Below are 20635 nucleotides of genomic sequence, written 5' to 3'. Positions count from 1 at the left end.
GCAAGGCAGTGGGGGGGGTTCCATGGCTGGAACAGGTCCATTGGCTCCAGGATGGCCGTGGCCCAGCCTGGCCTGGCCCGAGCAGGGCCTGGCTGGGCCCGCTGGCCCCCACACGGGGCCCGCAGCCACCTGTCCCAGCACCGGAAACGAGAGAGAGCTTGGAGGGGGAGTTTGCCTATTCTTAAATGTGGATCACAGAGGTGATCACAACTTTAAGTGGCTTAGAGAATTGTCCATATTCAACCTGGCCAGCTGATAGGTTCTATCAGTTCCCAGAGGAAACTGTAAGCACCCCTTAGCAAGGACGTCCCTTCCGGGACTATGCTTGCTAACCTATGACATGCAGTTTGCATGGTGTCCTTTCAGAAGAAAAACCTGAGGTGTAATATTTGTACTGTAGGCAATGCATTTCTTGGGAAAATGTATTGCAAATTTATACATGGGAGAAAGCAGCTGTTGTGTGGCTGTGATTGACCAGCACACCTCCACAGTGGAGGAATGTTCAGATATGAGGCAAAACCCCCAATGAGCTCAGAAAAAAATGTATCATGAAGAATGCTAAACTTATCTCAACACCAGGGAGAATGAAGGGTAATGTTCCTAGATAAGACAGCTGAACTGTTGGATCATCAGGTTCCCTGAGGTAATTAACACACAATTATGTCTTCCTGAGCTACCCAGACCAGTGTGCCAGGGCTGGGAGGACATGTACCTGCTTCAGCCCAACATGAAGTATAAAATCTGATCAATTATTAGAACAGAATTGGAAGACAGCTTGGTATGGCTTTAATCCATACATGCCTTCCTAGGGACTGGGGATGTCAGCATCCTGACAGCGAGCACACAGAGCCTGGTAATGAGAAATGTGTTTGTTCTGTGATTCAAACAGTATGGAAATGCTATGTTATTTTTCTATTATGATTTCAGTACATTGCTGCAGTCTTCTGTTAAATCAAAATCACAAATACACCAAATTAGTAGATTTCATAATAAACACTGAACCCTCCTCCTGGTCAGAGAGTATTGAATTCTGACTGGGACAAATGTGGAAATGCTTTTCTCAAGGTACGATCAAGACAAAAGTTAGATCTACTATTGAAGTGGGTCAGATGAAATTTCAAATAACACGATCAGAATTAAGAACTTACAGAAAGCAAGGCATAAGGAACTTACAGTACATGCCTGGTTCTCATCCCAAATTTTAAGCCACAAAAGGGATCAAGCCTGTCCCTGAACTCAGGAACATTCCCATGCTCTACTCTTTCATTGCTTAGCTGTAGACTGGCAGGGATACTCCCAAACAGAGAGCCAGTTCTAGAAAAGTAGACTATAAAAAATCCCATGAAAAGTTTGTCAACAATGTCATAATAGAGGAAAAAAAAAAAGAAAAAAAAAGAAAAATAAGAAAAAGGGTTGCAGATAGGGACACAATGCGTATTTGCCTCTGCAATTCAAAGTGATAACATGGACCACAATGTAAAAATAGCTTGTTTTCAAAACATAAAGAACATGCTTACAAGGATACTTTAAAGTGAATTGTTGGAGAAAATCAGCCACTGGGCAGTCAGTTTCTGGATTTCTTTAGCTAGGTGTACACATTTTCTATATAAAGTGGGTTGTCTTTTTTTTTTTCTCTTAGGGGTGTCAGGTCTGGTTTTACAGTGGTTTTTAATTAAGAACTTGTTAGTCACTTCCTATTGTCAGTCATTTCCCTTTGTAGAAGTGTAAAGCAAAAGCAATTTGAGGTTCTCTCATTCACAGTCTTGGGCATCAAAGCTGGTGTATGAAGCCAGCTGAATTTATTTCATGTAGCACATCTCTTCCCACAATTCAGTGAGCAAGCAAGCCACAGTGGAAACAGGGTGACTCATTATTGAAGGCAGCAAACTGAAGCACACTTTGACCAGATGAAATTAATGAGAGAGAAACCCATCTCAGTAATAAAGTGAAACTGATAACTGAAGGACAGATAAAACCCTCAATTTTCTGATTTTTGTTCATCATGACATATATCACAAGGTGAATACATAAAGCAGAAGATAACAGTTTACATTCCACACTACAGTATGTGGGGTGGGATTAAGCCACACCAACCCTACTGTCATTTAGGCACTGTGGGGGGAGCCCGACAACTTCCACCTGAAGCTGGAGAAAGCTGTAAGCTGTCTGTAAATACCTGTCATCTTCAAGGTATCTTAAAGAGGACATCCAAGCCAGCACCAAAAGCTGATAGGACAAGTCAGGCTAGTCCTTATGTTCTTTACTGAAGTACCCGTGTTTGTGTGTTTCTCTGTGCATACGTGCACACAAATATGCACGTGCACATGTCTGTCACCCACAGCCAAAGGAGATAACATCTGTCTGTGCAGGTGTAGCTGTATGTGTGTGCAGCTTCCTTTACACAAGCACATCAATCCTCTGCATCCAGCAAACTGCCAGCTGAGTCCAGAACAAGGCTCTCTCCAGACTGCTGCAGCACTTACACCTTCGGTAGGATGGAGTCTTCCCATGGCAACTAATACACAAATGCTTCTTTAAAGTTACATAGTAAGCATTTTAGGACAAGAATATTCTCTTTTTATGCTTCAGCCTAGATGACCTGGTGTTCTAAAGGGGTTGGCAGGTTCTTCCAGAGAAGTGTCAAGCACCATCTGTTTCCAGAGACAAGTTCCCAGTCACCATTTCCCTGTTGTTGAAATATTGTCAATCATTTGCTAAGGTCTAAGATTTTTAATAGCACTGGAATATTTAAAGATCTGCAATTGCTTCTCTGCCAGAAAGCTTTTTTTTTCTTTTTTTTTAAACAGATAACTTTTGGCTAAGGAAAAATCCACTTCTCATTACTGGACATGTCTCATTACTGAACATAACTCCTTACTCATGAAAGATCACATTCTGAGTGTGTGAATGCAATGAGTGTGTGCATCAAATGAGAAGCATAAAGGGGTGCTCGGCTCCTTGCCACAGGTGCTGTATTGTGTTGATAGCAGCAGGGAGATAGCAATGATTAATCAAGTATGTCAGTTCCCTTCTCCTCTTTACTGGGAGTGAATTGGGCTCAGTCTCGCTGTTTTTTCCTGTCTCAGAGGGCTAGACAGTGTTCCTGGTTTGTTGAGAGACAGGAATTTAAAAAGCAAGGGAACTTGTTTTCTTTTGGGAAGCAGGACTGCACTTTCATAGAATGAGAAACAGAGTCAAGACTCTGCTTTTGAAGGGTGGGGGCTTTTTTCCTGAAGGGCAATCTCTTACTAAGCACATACAGACTTACATGTAAACTAGTATATTTGGTTAATAATTTCAAATGAATACCACTTTCCTTTTAATAAAAACCCTGATGCACAGTCATACAATCAAATAGCCATACAATAATTATAAATATATCCCCATTTGATTTAGGAGGGATGATTTGTTCTTATTAGAGAGAAGCACTGTACAATAATTGGCATTTCTCTAAGGGTTATTTTCTATGTGAAAAGCCAATTAATAAAACCTAAATGTGGAATGCAGTTTACATTTAAACTGACACTTTTATTCTACTTCAGTAAACTCTGATCTTAGTTGAAAAGAATTGGGTAATTATTATAATTTTTTACAGGACATGAGGAATGTTAAAAAATTTGGTTTGTACTGCAGGTTTCCTTGGATCAGCCATGTTGGATGGAGTTTATTTCAACTGTCTTTAGCCAGATAAGTGTTAGTCATTTAGTTTAACCTAATTTCCTTAGATTGCTTGGAGACAAATGGGCACCCACAAAAGACAGCTGAGCCAGCCTCAACCTTTCAGCACCTGTGGGATGAATTGTACTCTAACCATGTCTTGTGAGTAATTATAAACAAGGCATAAATGGATATTTTAGAAGATATATTCAAATTTTACATAACTGAAGTTATGCTACGAGAACCCCACTCTGTGTCTCAACGTGGCTCAGTTCTTTGTAGTACTGCAATTTCATAATTGCATTCATGTTTGTATTGAGTTTGCCTGACAAGATTTTGGTGGTGTGGGGTATCACACTGGTGGCTTCTGAGAGAAGCTGCCAGAAGCTTCCTTCATGCGCACAAAGCCAGTGACAGAGGGGTCCAAGACAGACCTGGTGCTGGCCAATCAGTCCATCAGAGACAGTGGTGTTCACTTATTTACGCGGAGAGGGGAGAAATACCCTAAACCCCAGCTGGAGAGGAGAGTGAGCAGATTTGCTGGAGAAGGTTTGTTGACATGGACCTGTGACCCACACTGCAGAGGTCTGTTTCCTATGGAACAGACCCACACTGGAGCAGTTTCTGAAGAACTGCAGCCCATGGGAAGGACTCACAATGGAGAAGTTCATGGAAGACTCTTTTCTGCGGAAGAGACTTGATAGGGGAGCAAGGGAAGAGTGAAAGCAGGCCTCCTCCTGAGGATGAAGCAGTGGCAGAGACAAACTGTAATGAACTGTAATGAACATTCCCCATCTCTCTGCACTGCTTGGTCTTTCCTCCGGCTGATAAAGGAGGACTAACTTTTCTAGTAATCTTTGAAAAAAAAATTCTGTATTTCTAGAGATTTTCTAAAAATACCAACTGTACCTCAATACAATGTAAGAGCAACTGGTAAAAATATTTTAAATGTCCACCTGTAAATTTTTAAAGAGTTGACTAAGGAGTTCTCTAGTTAATGAATACTACTTTTTAATAATTCTTGCAATATCAGAAAGGGGACTAAAGACTAGAAAGGGGTAATGATGCCCTCACAGTGTTGCTCAAACAAAGTAATTAAAAATAGACCACTTTGACCAGCATCAGTAAATACAGGAATGGCTGACAGTCTGTTAATGAACAATTAAGAAAATGATTAATGCTTCAGGAAAACCCGTTAGATCTTTTCCAAGTAGTTTGTTCTGTTAATGATCCCAGTTTCTCTAATAAAGGTAATGGATGGTGGTGTAACAAACCATCGCTTCTGTAATGATCATGACTCAATATTGCTTGACATTTTGATTAAGAACTAAAGTGATATGATATTAATATGATGCACCAAGATTGTATTAAAAATAGCGATGACATATCTCAAAACTAATGAGAATCAGCCAGTGCATTTCTTAGGGACCACAAGGATCCACAGGAGTTGATTCTTAGCTTTATGAAACATGCAGTTTTTCTCAACAATTTAGAATAAAGCCAAACAAAGCAAACTGCACAAGTTTGGTGATGGCAGATATTTTTGAAAAACAATAAATACAAAGGAGAGGATAAGTTCCCAATAAAAAAATTGATTACTTCATCTGCTGAGTGGAAGCAGACAGCAATGTTTTTTATTCCACCACTGGAAGTTAAATATCTGGAAAATAGATGTTATTGAGAGAACAGAACTTCTGTTGGTTGGCAATGGAGAGAACAACAGCCCCTTGAGAGGACTCTGGAGAGATGGAGGAGCAACAGCTGAATCTCTTACAAGGTATCTGTAAGACCAATATACAACACCAAGTAGGATTTGTGTGACTACATTTCCTTTGTAGCGACAGAGCTGTGACTGTCACCATATCCACATAAGCTGGTCGCAATTTATGAGGGCTGTTTGACAATCTGGAAACTGAGAAATCAAAAGTCATGCCTTGTAATGGCATCCTGGAAGCTGAAGCTATTTAGAATATCAAAAACTCTAGAGTGATAAAGACCTCCCTTAAGTACCTATACTGAGAGTAAAACATGCGTAATGGGTACTTCAATCCAGTTGCCAAAGTTATAACTACATCCAACCCAAACTGAAAACTGGATTAGACAAATGAAGGGTAAAATAAAGGTGTAGCTTTACAGCTTTCAGCCTAGCTACTCGTTAGAGGAGAATTTACAATAACTTCACTGAATTCTTAAAACTAGAACGTGGTACTCATTTTCAAAAGTGAAAGTCAACTAAAAATCTTGTGAAATGTCCTGGATTGTGTTATACACACCCAGTGTTCAGTTCTAGGAATTCTTAGTTGAGTTTTTTAAACAGCAGTGAATCAATGAAGTTGGCTAATGGATGCAGATACATTTATTCTTGAAAATGTTTCAAAATCTTAGCATCCAATGTTCAGTCACTTACCCAAGGCCATACAGAATGTGTGAAGCAGAATCAGAGACTAACTTGTGATCTGCAGTGCTCTCAATATACTATTCTTTCTCACTGTTTGGGGATCATTCTAATTCAACAGTATCACCATTCCGAAAATGATGTGTTCTGAAAATAAGCAACAGAAATACAAAAGCTTTTCTTTCTGATTCATTTTCAAATAACTTTTAAACTGATAAAACAGACTTCAATCCACATTGGGTCCTATGTATGATATAGTTAACTGAGTTGTAGAAGTTATTACTTGAAAATTAATTCATTTCATAACTTCAAAACCTTTCGTTTGCATGCTTTATAGCTCTAATTTTTGTTGCAGACTTGCTAAGACATCTTGCCATGCAAGCTATCCTATTTTGTGCAGTACTGAGTCTACCTAAATCTTCTGTGCAAAACTTTCCCTGCTATAGCAACAGCCAACACCTCAGTCTCCAAAGTGGCCCATGAAACCACACAGAGAAGCGCTCTTTATCTTTTATATATACTTTTTTTTTTTTTAGCTGTGTTCTTGGCACTATCTCTTTGTTTTAAATATAAAGGACTGTCATTCCTTGAAGGACAGCATGCCTTCATGTTTTATATTTGACTTGAACTCACACCCAGGCCTATGACAAATAAAAAATAAAAGAGAATTGCATGTAGAATCCAGAGTCGGAGTTTTGGACTAAACAGGATGGTACCCAAGATCCTTGTGGCATACCATGACATGCCCTATCAAACACATGGGCTTGGACAGATGGCTGGCACCACAGGAAACTGAGAAAAGTGTGCAAAGACAATAAAATAAATGTAAAATTGAGCTTTAATGCTTTGTTTCCTCAAGTCCACCTACACTTCAGATGCTCAAAAAATAAGGTCTCATACACCCTAATTATCTATCCGCCCAGATACAATCATGCATTTCACAGGATCTTTTTGGCACATTTTTTTTACCACAGCTTTACTCTTTTCATTTGTTTAAAAATGAGCCATTTTTTCCTAATTTAACCTGAATGAAAACTTGAAAGACAACTTAAGCCATTTATTCTAGGTGTTGAGGGTTTTTTTCTAACTTCCTAACAAGTTGCAGTTAGGAAAGAAAAAACAGTGGTAAAAGAGAAGAGTGGAACAGTAACATGTTTTTCAGGCATATTAAAAATTCTCATCTGGTGCACTGGTAAAGGTGTAGGTGGCTGAAATCTGTTAGGTATGCAGTAACCTAGCAAGAAAGGGTTACTCAGTGTCTTTCTTCATGTGGTGCCAACATAATTGCTCAGCACTTTAAAACATTACCTCAAAACATCCCAGATATTTGTTAGTGTGGGTGTTTCCTTCCCCATAAAAGTGGGTTCAAATCAGAACCATTCATCCACAGGCTTCCTGACAAGGAAGCTGGAGACATGAGAATTCATGTGTTAGCCAGACTGCAAAAAAAATCTGGCTCCTTAGGATGGGTAATATGCAAAAGAAAGGTCCTTATTTTTCTCTATCCCAGACCCAATCCACTGACCAACTTTTTATTGTGGTCAGGAGGGCTTTCATAATTTAGGCCTTGTTTTTTGGTGTGTCAATCTTGCACAGCATAATCAAAACCTACTGGCTTCGTTTATTTTATCTTCAATCTAAGTTATTACATTGCAAAGGCATTACAGAAATATAAAACTCTTTGGGATCTGGGAACATTATTTGCAGTGCAGGAGACAGATTGTGAACATCCCATAGCAGAGTTCATATCAGTCCATTTTGCTTGTCAGGGATGTTTCTTCTTAAGTGTATTAGTCAAAAGAATACTTTCAAATGTTCCAAAAATAGTAAGTTCAACCAGGGGCAGAGACTTTGCATCCAGAACCATCACCTTTAACATTCTTTGAGTTGTGTTATCTGTAGAGTGTGTCAGCCCATCTTTTGCCCAGGAAGACCTCTTTATAACCACATTTTAGGAAGCACAGCATGCTATGTGAAATAGTGGCTATTCTGTCCTTTCACAGACACTTCTATACTGACAAGTAGCACTAGGTAAGGAGATTGAATATTGCTATCATGGAAGATATTTTGGGGGGTTTATTTGGTGCTGTCTTATTTTACCAGGTAAGAAATAGAATAACAGAAGTATTGTATAGTGCGTGTGCCTTTGCATCCACTGAGCACCTTTAACAACTGAGAATAGCAGCACCGAAAGAAAAATAAAAGAAAATAAAGTGTTATTTTGTCTGGGAAACCAAGTTTGAAGCAGTTCCAGGATCACTTGCACTTGGAGGCTCTGATGTTAGGTGAGGGTGGGGCTTAGCCCCTCACTCAGACATGTTTTTCTCCATGCCTCAGTATTTTAAATCTGCCAGTCCTGGAATAATCTGTAGCTATCCCAGTGTCAAAACCCTGTCATTCTGTCAGACTTATAAGTTTAGGAACATACTGATTCCACAATTGTAAAGCAATTTCATTTCCAAAGCAAACGTGCCAAATTGCTTAACACAGATCTAGAAACACTGAAAACAAACTTTTTTTGTAGGGCAGTTCATTACGGATCCAGAAAAAAACACTTCCAACCTACATGCTAGAAAGTAAACATTTCAGGCTCAAAAGCTAGAATGTTCTGTCAAAACAGATTTAGTTTATTTTTTTTTCTCTACCGTCTCTAACTTTTTAAGTCATAAACATTGAATAAATTCACAACACTGTAAGCCAGGAGCATTTCTGCAGGGCAATCAATTTCTGGGGATATCTGTTTCAGTGGACAATATATAACTTGTAAGTAGATATTTGGAATAAGATTTGAATAGCTGAGACAATAAATCTCTTGCAGTTTTTAAAATTTTTGTATTTTGGTCAATTACACCTGTTTACCTTGAAATGTTGTGGGGTTTTTTTTGTTTTGTTTTTGTCTTTTTCTGCTGAATCTGAGAAGTCTGACATGCAACTAACAGTATTTGTGGTTTAAATATCTTCCTTATGCTAACACATTATCTGAACTGGAATAACGTACATCTCTATTCCAGCGAAAGGATCACTAATAAGTATTCAACATCTGAACAACAGAGTTTATGCAAGATTTGTTACAGAACCAGACTTCAAAGCGGCCTCCCTGCGTGCCAAATCTCCTAATGAAGAAAATTTTTCATGTTACTGTATACTGTACATGATCTAAAGCCCTGAATGCACTTCCAGAAGACTAGAAGAGAGTCAGCCATATCACGCGCTGTGTATAAAAATAGCAGTGCAAAATGACGAGTCCCTAACTCATAAGATACATGTGAATAGTTCTGACACAGCAGAAAGGACGACTTACTCTGGGTTTGTAACCTGACCTTTCTGCCACCCCAGTGAAGACAGATGTAATTGTCCCTGAAACTGTTCCTCTGACATGGAATTTTACAGTATATTTTTAAAGCTAAACAGCATGAAGTTTGAAACTACACCCTCCACACTGTGGCATTTAAAGAGACATTTCACGAGAGTCAATATGCATGGTTAAGGCAGCAGGGGGATCTGAGGAGCAAAGATGTTCAGCTGCCCCACTGTCAGCAACCACCACTCTTCAAAAGCCAGACCTGGAGTGGTCTTAGAAAGCCCACTGCACTTCTGTACTGGTTTATCTAGATTCCATACTCTCATTGGATCTCTTCCCTATCTTTATATTGTTCCAGAGCAGGTTTTTATTCCCAGATTATTTTAACAACGACAGAACTCAGAGCAGATTTTTATTCACAGGTTATTTTAGCAGTACTCTGAAAGTGCCATTTGCCTCAGTACAATCATCCATTGCAAAGCAATGCAATCAGGACTTGGCTATTCTTTTTATTTTAAGCTGACAAAGGCTTGTCCTGGCAGTGGTCTCCTTTCCACTGAATTACATCCTCCTGTATCTCAGTGACCATTTTTATGCCAGCATTTGAGATTTTTTGTTTTGTTTTGTCTGGAAATGGTATAGCCAGCAGAGATTTATTAATTATAAGTTTTAACTGGCCCTCCTGACAATGCCTAAATGGTTAACTCAATTCCTTGTGAAAATACAAGTTCAAGAAATGAACTCAGAAAAGTGGAATCTCTAGATTTTTTAGAAGCCAGAAGTTTATACATTCAGGTCTCAGAACAGGCTCAAATTATCAAAGTAACCTTAAGATGTTTTATTATTGCATATTGTTCTCATGTACAAAATAAGTTACTTCTTGAAAAAAAAAAATTTGGAAAGTTTTTGAACCTGAGAGTATAAAAGAAGTTTCCTATGTGTACAAGGGGACAAAAGGTGTTACAAGTTTGAACACTAGAACAAGAAAAGTCTATCAGGTAATATGCATGATGGTGATCTCTTCTCTAAAACCTAGGCTCAATATCTGCAAGTTTTTCTTTTCCTAGTTACTTTTTACATGCATTAGTACAATGGTCTTATTACTGGCTTTCACAACAACAGGTCATGGTGACTGGAATACCAGGAAAAATGAAGATAAGTAATATAGAAAATACATTGTTCTAATGTTTGCATCCCCAGATTGGTACTCCCTTTCTTTTTTAATTATTGCTACACAGAAAGTGCCATTTTCTGGGTCTTGATATTGCATGTGCTTTAAGAAACATTGATTTATAATTAAAATATCAGCTAAGAGAGTTTATAACTTCTGACTGTTTAAAATTGAGTCTAGGAGAACTTTTAAGTTTGAACTCTGCTGTTCCTGTTGCACTGGATGACAGCTGAACTCTGCTAACAAATCTAAAATTAAACACAAATGGAAACAAACATTTCAAAGAAAGCTTCCATTTCTGACATGCCATGCCAAGGACTGCTACAAAGGTATTTTCCAGTACAAACGGATGTAAACTTTCTTAATGTGCTGCTTTTTTTTAGGTGAATTTTTCCTCCAGAAAATGCTGACTTATTTGGCTGCCCATGTGGTTGCAGCTGGCAGCTGAGCAACCAGCCTGGGCAGAGCCTGTGCTCCAGACACCAGGCAGGTTCTTGGTCTTCATAGCAGCTTTTCTCTGTGACATCTCTCTTCCATGTGACAGCTCTTCTGCCATGGTGGGCCATGCCAATGCTATGCCACCACTGCCTGCCTGCTCACCACCCCATAAAGCAGAAATTAGCTTTCTAACATTTGTCTAGGCAATGAAGAGTGACCCTCTGGACATGGTAATATGAACAGAGTGATGGTCCAATTTGGACGCAGATTTTCAAGACTTTTCTTCCTACTGGAACAGCTGTAGATGCTGCCCAAGGAGGCAAACCTTATGTACTCTCTCCACCAGCAGAGTGTAACACAGACACACACCAACTGGCCATAATTTCTGTATCTCTCACCAAAACAATGCTTTTTCCAGTAAAAAAATAACAAACTCCAAACTGACACATCCAAATGTGGTTTAGGATATTTTCCATTGCATTTTCTAGCTGTGTGTAAGTAATTTTCTAAAATAATGTCCCGTTTTGAAATATGAATTTGAAACTCTTTGACTATGAAAATTAAATTTTTTTTTTGCTAAAAAAAGTTATTTATTGTTTAAATTCCATTCAAATTTGAAATTTATTGATAGAGAATGTTGAAACCCTATCCCCAAAGTTTGTGTTGTTTTAGTAAACAGCATTCATGTAGATTACAATGAAAAATACACTGTCATGAGAATATATGCACTACCAGACAACTTAAATAGAGAGAGAAAAGAAGAGGATTTTGAATTTCTGAAAATAAAACACATATTTTGTGCAAAGTTCTTCTGTACTCTTCAGAAACATCCTGGGTTTTATCTTCTAAGATACCAGTTTTAAATTATAGAGTGAGAATTTTGAAAAGCAACAAGTTTGAGAATGTTTAGGAATCATGGAAGCATTTATAATGGAATTTCAAATAATTTCTTTTTTTTAATGGCATTCCTGTGGAGTCAAAAATCTCTTTAGGCTGCAATACAATCTCTGTAGTTTTGCTCAGATGGTTCTAGAAATTTAATTAACTAAAAAAACCCTCAGAAATACAACACAATACAAATAAGGAAACCAGAAGGAGTGAGAATGTCAGAAACAGAGTAACTACCATATTTCTAGGTGTCTTGAAAAATAAAAAGACCCCTTGAAGGAAAAATGCTACTTCTTTCAAGATGATGATTTGCTGATTTTTAGACCAGTATAATTTGAAGCTAAGGAAGAAATGGGAGAGAACTGTATTTCTGGCTCATGGGAAATTATCAGTTGGCTTTATTTTTTACCTTCTTTACACTAGAACAAGACCAAAGTAACCATCATGCCTTTTGAAACAAAATTCTGATGGAAAAAATAAAATCCCCACTTTGGTCTGATAGCACTTTCTGCCCCTCCCTCATTTAAACTTTCTCACTACAAATTAATTTTTTAAAAAACACTCTTCCAGTCTGAATCTTTCATAATGCTCAGGTCCCTCAGGTCCCTCCATCCAGTGATTTAAGGTGAATGTTGCCTCCTTCAAATTGATGCTGGAGAAGAAAGATCCTTTGGTAACTTGGATGGAAAGAAGACAGAGAAAAGAAGATCAAAAGGGAAGGACAGACAATAAATAGAAATTTTCAGCAACTCTTTCCAGAAGATTACACAGTCTTTATCTTTGGAACAAACCAAAGTTTTTCACCCTTCTCAAAAACGCTTTCTACAGAATGATGTGAAATGAAGAAAAAGGTGTTTTCAAATTCTCAATTTATATTAACCTCGCAAACACCTTCAAAATGAATCTGGTGCTTTTCCTAGTAATCTATCACCCCTACATAACTGCCTGTAATAAATATTAGCAAAACGTTTCTTCACTGAAGTACTCTGGATATTTGTGTGCTTGCTGTGCTCTAACTTTTATTCTTTGAAATACAAGTGCTTCATGACAAAAATCAGGCTCACAAGCTTGTCAGTAGCTCACAGTGTATTATGTCCTCTGTACACAATAACTGGCTCTGTAAAACCTTCCAGAAAAAGAGGGTTTTTTTTGCTTTTTGCTTTTTCAGCACTCCATGATGTCTTCTTTATCTCTTCTGTCTTCTCCAAGGTATAAAGGCACAAAAAACTGAGAGCCTTTATTCTTTAAGGAGTAACTTCCCCTGAATTGCACAGTGTGGAAACAGCAAAATTTCAGTCCAGGGCATCCTGCTGTTTCTGTGCTATCTTCCTCCCATATGATCTACCCCAGTCCTCAGCTCCACACTCTGCCAACACCACCTTGGCTTGTGGCACCACTCAAAGAGGAGGCAGGGGTTGCTGCCTATAATTCTGATTTCTGAAGACAGTCCCCCTCCTCCCTATCCCTTTCCTATAATGGAAGAAACATCTGGGGATATAAAAGTTGTGGGGACCTACTGCTACTGCCTCTCATCACCACAGGCCAGCACTGCCTCAGAGTTATTCCTAGGTGGGTATTTGACTGTGAAGTTGCAACCCAGCAGTGCTTCAGTAGGGATCAATAGCTGGGGTTTTCCCAGGAATTTTATTCTGCAGTGTAGAGAAATATAGGCCTAAAGCCACAGCAGAGGCCTTGAGAAGTGGAGATGCAGGATGTGTCATGGGGTATGGGAATGGGATGGTAAGAGATGGGGCCATGGCTGGCACTGGAGACCTTATGGCCATAAACACCCCGCCAGTGGTCACTAACGGGAACATAGGACTGGATTTCAAGTAAAGGGTGTTACACGGAGAACAAAGAAGTAGTAGCTAAAAAACTCATGTGAGACAGAGAGCTGCAGACCAGGAAAGAAAGATCATGGTGTAAAAGTGTATTACCAGACATACAAATGTGACCCTGTATGGATCCTAGAGTGAGGTAGAAGAAACCTGGGCTTCCTCTTCTTCTCATCAAGGGCTCTAGATGCTGACAATTTCCTGTAACATCCTCACTGCCAAGACCAGGGTGAGACCAGCAAGTTTATGACCCTGAGGAGCAGAGGAAGAGTGAGCAGAAAATCAGGAAAAGGCATAGAAAATAAGAAGTGTTTTCACGATGAGTTTAACTGAATTATTATAATTACTGGAACTCTTTTGGCATAGGTGTATTCTTTTTCTTTCTGCCACAGTTACTCCTGAATTAGCAATGATCTTTGAATCAGACTGCAATAAAATGTAATAATTTTAAATATATTAACAATTAACTTGTGACTTTATATATAAGATGTATTTCCTCTTTTCCCAAACAACAACAACAAAAAAATTACTGTAATTCTGGGTCCATATCCCAATAAAGAGACTAAAGTAGAATCATAGTGTAGCAGGGGGGGTCCCGGGAGCAGGGGAATCCAGCCAGAGTCACAATACGAACACCGATACGATTTGAGCATCGTGCTCCAGATTTATTATTCAGTTACACCAAGTTATACTTTTTCCAAAGTTCACGCCCCTTTCCCATGAGAAAGCCTCTAAGCAGCGGGGGAGCTGACCAGTGTATACCTTTTCCCAAGGCTGTTCAAGGCTGCCAGCTAGCAGGTGCCTTGCAAGCCTGCTTTCAGCCTGAGGCCCCATCAGGGTTACTTCTGCAACAGCCCTGGGATACCCAAGCCCTCCTGGGGTATCCTATATTCCACAAGGAATCCCTCTACATCATAGAATCATGGAATATGCTGACTTGGAAGGGAATCATCACGATCATTGAGTCCAACTCCTGGCCCTGCACAGGACACCTCAAGAGTCACACCCTGTGCCTGAGAGCATTGTCCAATGATCCTTGAACTCTGTCAGGCTTGGTGCTGTGACCACTCCTCTGGGGGAGACTGTTCCAGTGCTCAACCACCCTCTGGGTGAAGAACCTTTTCCAGATATCCAACCCAAACGTCCCCTGACTCAGCTTCATGACATTAAGCTACTAAAAATAAGTACTTCGTAAGGTTTTTGCTAATGATACCAGTAAATTTGTGGTTGTCAGAATAACAAACACTGTTTGTAATATCCATACAGGGGCAGGCCACTTACACAAATTCCTAAACATTTTCCTTTGACCTTGTTCCTGAATATTACCTGCTGAAAAATGATAGAACTAGAAAAAATGAGCAAAACATATGGTTATATAGAGCTGTGTATGAAGCTGTCTGCTCTTTTGCCTTCTGTTGAAACAGTCTCAGGTGACATTAAAAATCAAAGAATCTCTTTTAGCTTAAAGAACTACAAGACATGAGCAGTGGATTGAGCTCATTCCTGGATTTCCACGCCTACTTGGATGGAGTGATTTTATTTTCATCGAGAAGACTTTCAGAACCTGTATTTTGAGTTTTGCTAATCTTAAAATATTCAGGGTTTAAAGTTAACAGAAAGGCTGTAATTTAAAACGCTAGTGTTTCTTGAGTATATATAGACTCAAACAAAATGGTAAAATATATCAAAAGAATTAGGTTTACAGGCTATAATCCATTACCTCTTAGTCATCATCTACCATAACCAAAGGCAATTTGTTAATGTCAGAAAAAACCTGGCATTTCTGTGTAAAAGTGATCATACTGCTCAAACAATAGGAAACAAAGGAAAAAAGACAATGTTTCTTTCCTTGGTCACTATCAAAGGAGAAACAAAAAGGCTACATAAGGTTAATGTGGGTCTGCAAGGGACACAGCACACCAGTGGATGCCAAAAGTGGCGTTCAGCATTTATTCTATACGCCTATGAGACAAGACACCACCAGAAATTCAGGAAAACCAGTCCAGTTGCAAATGAGTTACGTTTGCTGATTCTCTGAGCCTTTGTGTTTTCAGTCTGGATTGCTGCAGGACCATTACTTTAGATGCCATTATGACACTGAAAATTCATGCTGCAGAAGTGATCAAGTGATCTTCACTATGCTCCCTCTGTTAAGATGTTCTTTACAAGGCTAATTTTCTTACCTCCATTCCTTTTTGGCTATTCTGTCTCTGATTAAACCTAAATCTTACAGGTGTAAAGGACAGACACATTTCCAATGAGAAAAAAACAAACCCAGTCTCAGAAGATATGATTTTCACACCAGCTCAAATCAGTACTCATAAGTTTTACAAGTTCCTGTGAACAACTGCAGACCTTCTATTCTCACAGAAAGGTAAAAACTAAATCAAGTTTTAGATTTTGAATTAGATCTTACTTCAATAAATGTAGGGGGAAGTTTAGGCATGTTGGCAGCCTATTTGTCAGAATACATATGAGGACATGTAAGCAAAGGCAATTATTTGTTCTGTTTCCTATGTCATTCCTTGAGCTGGGGAAGGAAACACCTTCAGAAAGAAAGCATGAGGGGCAGTCCACTCAAAGATTGGTGCTGGAAGGAAACCACCACCTTTTTTTGCACTGAAGAGAATGTTACAACTGGTATTTCTCAAAATAAACCTCAACCTCTGGGCCTTTAAAATAAAATTTAAAAGAAGCTCATTCTGTTCTGCTTAAATAGGTAAACTGCATTTTGACCATCTACCACTGTTCCAACATTGTTTTGCTCATAGGCTCACTGTTTGGCTAAGCTGATGAATGGCCATTAGAATACATGACTATTTCAAGGCCTATTATGGCTCTAACTTGGCATATTTTATAGGAATTGGTCATCTTCCTTTCATTGCCTCATACATCATCTTCTCTAGACTTCTCCAGGAGCCAAATAAATTCACCATAATGTGAGAAAGGATTTATTTTCAGTCTGAAAAGGATTTCTTTTCCTAAATATAATGGATTAGCTTTGCTCCAAATCTATTCTGTCATCTAGCTGAATTTGTTGGAAGGAAAAGAAAATCAAAGATTAAATGCATTTGAGCTGCTGTAGAGACATCAGGAAAGATGTTTTTTATGGTCAAAGTGAATAACCTCTGGTTTTCCCTTTTTCTTTTTCAGGAATAATACTATACAGTAAAGGGACACTGTGGGGTGAAGCAGAGCAGTATCATATTGGTAGAAATGTTTTTGCTTTTGATAAATACGGTAGGAAATCATGTAATGTTATGAACATTACCCTGTGAATAAAGCTCACAAAACACCTTGCCTAGCTTCAAAGACTTTGTACATTGTACAAAGTTGTGAAAGACATGAAGACTTTCTGATTGCAGCACATTTGTTCTAAAGAAGAGACAATATTTCATCGATTTAAGGAGTTTGGGGTGGTTTTATTGGTTTGGTTCTGTTTTGGCTTGGTTTCCTGTTTGTTGTTGTTGTTTGTTTTAATTTGGTTTGGTTTGGTTTTTTTCATTTCAAACTCTAAGATGGGACTTTGTGACAAAAAATCTTGTTTATTTTTCTGACTGCATTGGTTAGTCTAATAAAAAAATCTCTTCTGTGAAAATTTTGGTGGATATAAATACTGAAGGTTACTGATACATGCATCAAAACTACATTTAGGCAACCCAATAAATAATCAATACATTGAGCTAAGCTGATATAGTCCTATTTACCATTTTTTACCTCTAATTTTAAATATTCAGTGCTACAATGCAATCAAAAATGCTGATTAATAACAAAATCTGATATAAATTATCATTTTACAGAGAATAATTGTTCCCATATTACTCATTTTCAGACATGAAGACAATCTGCCGTACGGCTAAACTACAATCTTTGATTTTACACTGTTTAAGAATAAACTGTATTCTGAATCAGTCTTTTTAATCCTTCAAGTCTAATTGAAGATCAAAAAGTCTGATAAATAATCTTTTAATGTTAAATTTATTCACAAAGATAAATAACTGTTCTGCTTCTTCATCTGTCAGGAAGTGAGAAAATAAATCTGATCTAACCATGAACAATTTGAATTATTTGCATATTTGGAAAACTATTAAACTTAGAGGAATTGATTTATTTGCACAGTGAAAAGCAAATATTTATATTCCTTTTAGAAGCATGGATCATTTTTATTCCAGAACGTAAGAGTTTGCCATTGAAATCAGCAGTAAAAAGTTATTGAAAAGACTCATTTTGAGAGAAAAAGTATTTCTAATGTCACTGTATTGTAAAATGTAAGTCATCATGTTTTAACTAAACTTAAAGGTAACTGTGGTACAAAACCAGGTCAACCTCTGAAATCAGATTGCACGATATTATGGATGCATGAAAATGAGTTTGAGGCATTAATAATTATATTTGGAAACAAAATAGTTACATGCTGTAATTATAGTGTTAAAATACTGACTTCCTTCAAATGTCCATAAAGGAGAAGAAAGCACATGTTTTCAGAAGGTTTTTTAAACATTATTATGTCTAGTGTTGTCTAATTTGATTAAGGGCTCCATTCTGCTAACCTTCCTCATGTTAATTTATTTAGTGTAAGGGACTCTTCCAAGACTGAACCTTTCAGCCTGGCTGAAAGAATTAGTTTACGTTTTGCAGAGCATTATTATCTAATTGTGTATTTGTCTGTATTGCTGTTTAATATGAAAACAATGCATTTTTCCATGCTTTTTTTTGTTTTTTACATTTTTTACCTTATATTGTATTTTTAGTCATCATTTTGGTGCCTTATATTAACATTTAAAATGAGAGTATTATAGCTATCTGAAAAATAAATTAAGTGCAAATGGAAATTCAGATAAATCCAGCTAGAAGCTATATTCAAGCTATGCAAGAGATTGCAAATAAATTTAAATCATGGCCATATAATAGAAGTGAGAGCCTTTCCTAGTTTTACTGTGCATGTTCTGATAACATCTCACATCTCAGTCTCGGAGGAGGAGCCATCCCATTATTTACTGTAGTCACAGGCCACGATTCCAGGGTATGTTGCCATATGCATCAGTCAGTAAGTACAAGAGCAATCTAATTGACTAGCAGGAGATACTCAATTTCCTTGTGGCAGAACTTAATGTTCTAGCATAAAACCAGCTTACAAGACAAATTCAGCGTTGAATCTGGATGACACCAACTTCCCACAGATAGGAAAGCATACGAGCCAGTGAAATTCAGGATTAAGACTACTGAATGCACTGAATTCAGAGCTATCATGCTATACATTGTAGTTCATAGTATTGAACATTATCATAGTAATGGTATATTGCACTGTGATAACACAGCACACTGTTTAGAGAATGCATCTAAACAATAAATTTCCTTAAAGCTCTGGAAAAAAATCTCTAAAGAATGAAGAAAAGACTAGAAGTGTTTTCTCCACATCACAGTCTGTCTCTTACAAGCACCATTCCAGCCTACACACCAGCTTGTTGAGCTTTTGCCCTTCTGATATCTAAGTAAAACATTTCTCATCATTTGTAGGAGAGTGACTCTCATTCTTTACCGGCAGTGGCAGAAATAAGAAGTGGGGATGTGCAGAGGCAGAGAGAGGAAGGCCCAAATTTGACTCATTCCTGGTAACTACTGTTGGTACTTATACCTGGTACTGCACCCACTTCATCCTCCAAGTGCTTCTTTCAACAGATTTTCATCATTGAGTCAACTTTCTTAGGAAGTTTTCTAACCAGAGGCTGAAATGAGACATCAATTTACTACTACACTCTCAGCCCCCTCCTCTGAGAGGAATTTCTCTCAATGGCTTCTCCTTGAAACAGGTGGGTACCAACACATATGTGCTGGGTAAGTGTATCACTAAATCTTCCTTCCCCTTCCTTCCCCATCTGTTAACAGATAGGCAGGCAACCAAGAAACTGAACTAAACTTAATGGGACATGGTTGGTTACCTTTTTAACTGGATTGACACTGAAAAGATGAGCCTGTATGTTGTGAAAAAATTATGACAAGCTATGTGACCTAACTTAACCTCTGCTGATGTTCAAGTGCATCCATGTGGAGCAGCTGTCCTGCTTTTACATGTCATTTCCTTACAACATTTCCCTCCAACCTGTTTTGCTAGAACTTTCAGCTTTACTGATTGGCTAGGTTCTATGTGAACCCTGTCAGTAGGAGACTGCCCTGACTAAATCTTTGTTCAGGAAAAATTAAATGAGACTGAGATAGTGCCAACTGGTATGGGATGCGATCAAAGCAGGGAGCAGGCTGACTCCTGCCCCAGTAGGGTGACCTGAGACAATGTGCAAACTCACACTCCAGCCCTGCTCGCTTTACCATGTTCATACACTCAGGAATTTCTTTCAGCGTTTTCTGTTCTAAGATTTCTGGTGATAAAACAGTGATTGAACAAAAGCTGTATCCATCAGGTTTGGGGTGACTGTTTAAAGCTGTATGGGAGGAAGAGATAGAAGAAAGGAAAGAAGGAAGGAAAACCAAGCCCTGAACACCAACAAATCTAAAGGTAAAGGCAATTATGTGGGATGCAGAATTCCACAACCACAGAGGTCTGACCACTCAAGACTCAGTTTGTATCTACTTCTTTCTGGAAAATTTGGAGATAAAAATATTTTTTTTTTTTTTTTTTTTTTGTAACTGGATGAGAAATGGGAATGTTTTTAAAGTCTTGAAAGTTTAAATGGGCTGAGAAATACAACTGTCTGTGTTCAATAATTTGCCCAGCACAGGGCCATTGACATATGAGTATTGTCTTAGAAAATATCTTCCTGAAACCTTTTAAGGCCATTCCTTTAATTTTAAAGTTGTAAAACCCCTTGGTTTTATCTCCCAACTCAGATGTGAACAGTGCTTTTAAATTCAGAACCAGGCCAGTTTGAAACATTTTGTTCTCATAGTCAGGAGGGACTAAATTTAAAAGTGCTAGTAAGCCAACACCTGCTGCA

At 38.2% G+C, this 20635-nt stretch overlaps 1 long non-coding RNA gene across 1 annotated transcript in view; it reads left to right on the top strand.

The window, feature by feature from the left end:
* LOC116439712 overlaps nucleotides 1-20313 on the top strand; it is a 41630-nt gene extending 21317 nt beyond the window's left edge. The window contains exons 2-3 of the long non-coding RNA XR_004238247.1: nucleotides 15919-16059; nucleotides 16839-20313. This is a non-coding gene — a long non-coding RNA (uncharacterized LOC116439712). The remainder of the gene's footprint in view (nucleotides 1-15918; nucleotides 16060-16838) is intronic.
* The last annotated feature ends 322 nt before the right edge of the window (nucleotides 20314-20635 follow it).

This window comes from Corvus moneduloides, chromosome 2 (genome assembly GCF_009650955.1).
Source record: "Corvus moneduloides isolate bCorMon1 chromosome 2, bCorMon1.pri, whole genome shotgun sequence".
Taxonomy (NCBI): domain Eukaryota; kingdom Metazoa; phylum Chordata; class Aves; order Passeriformes; family Corvidae; genus Corvus; species Corvus moneduloides.
The sequence above is the reverse complement of the archived record's forward strand: the minus strand, read 5'-3'. Positions and strand labels throughout refer to the sequence as shown.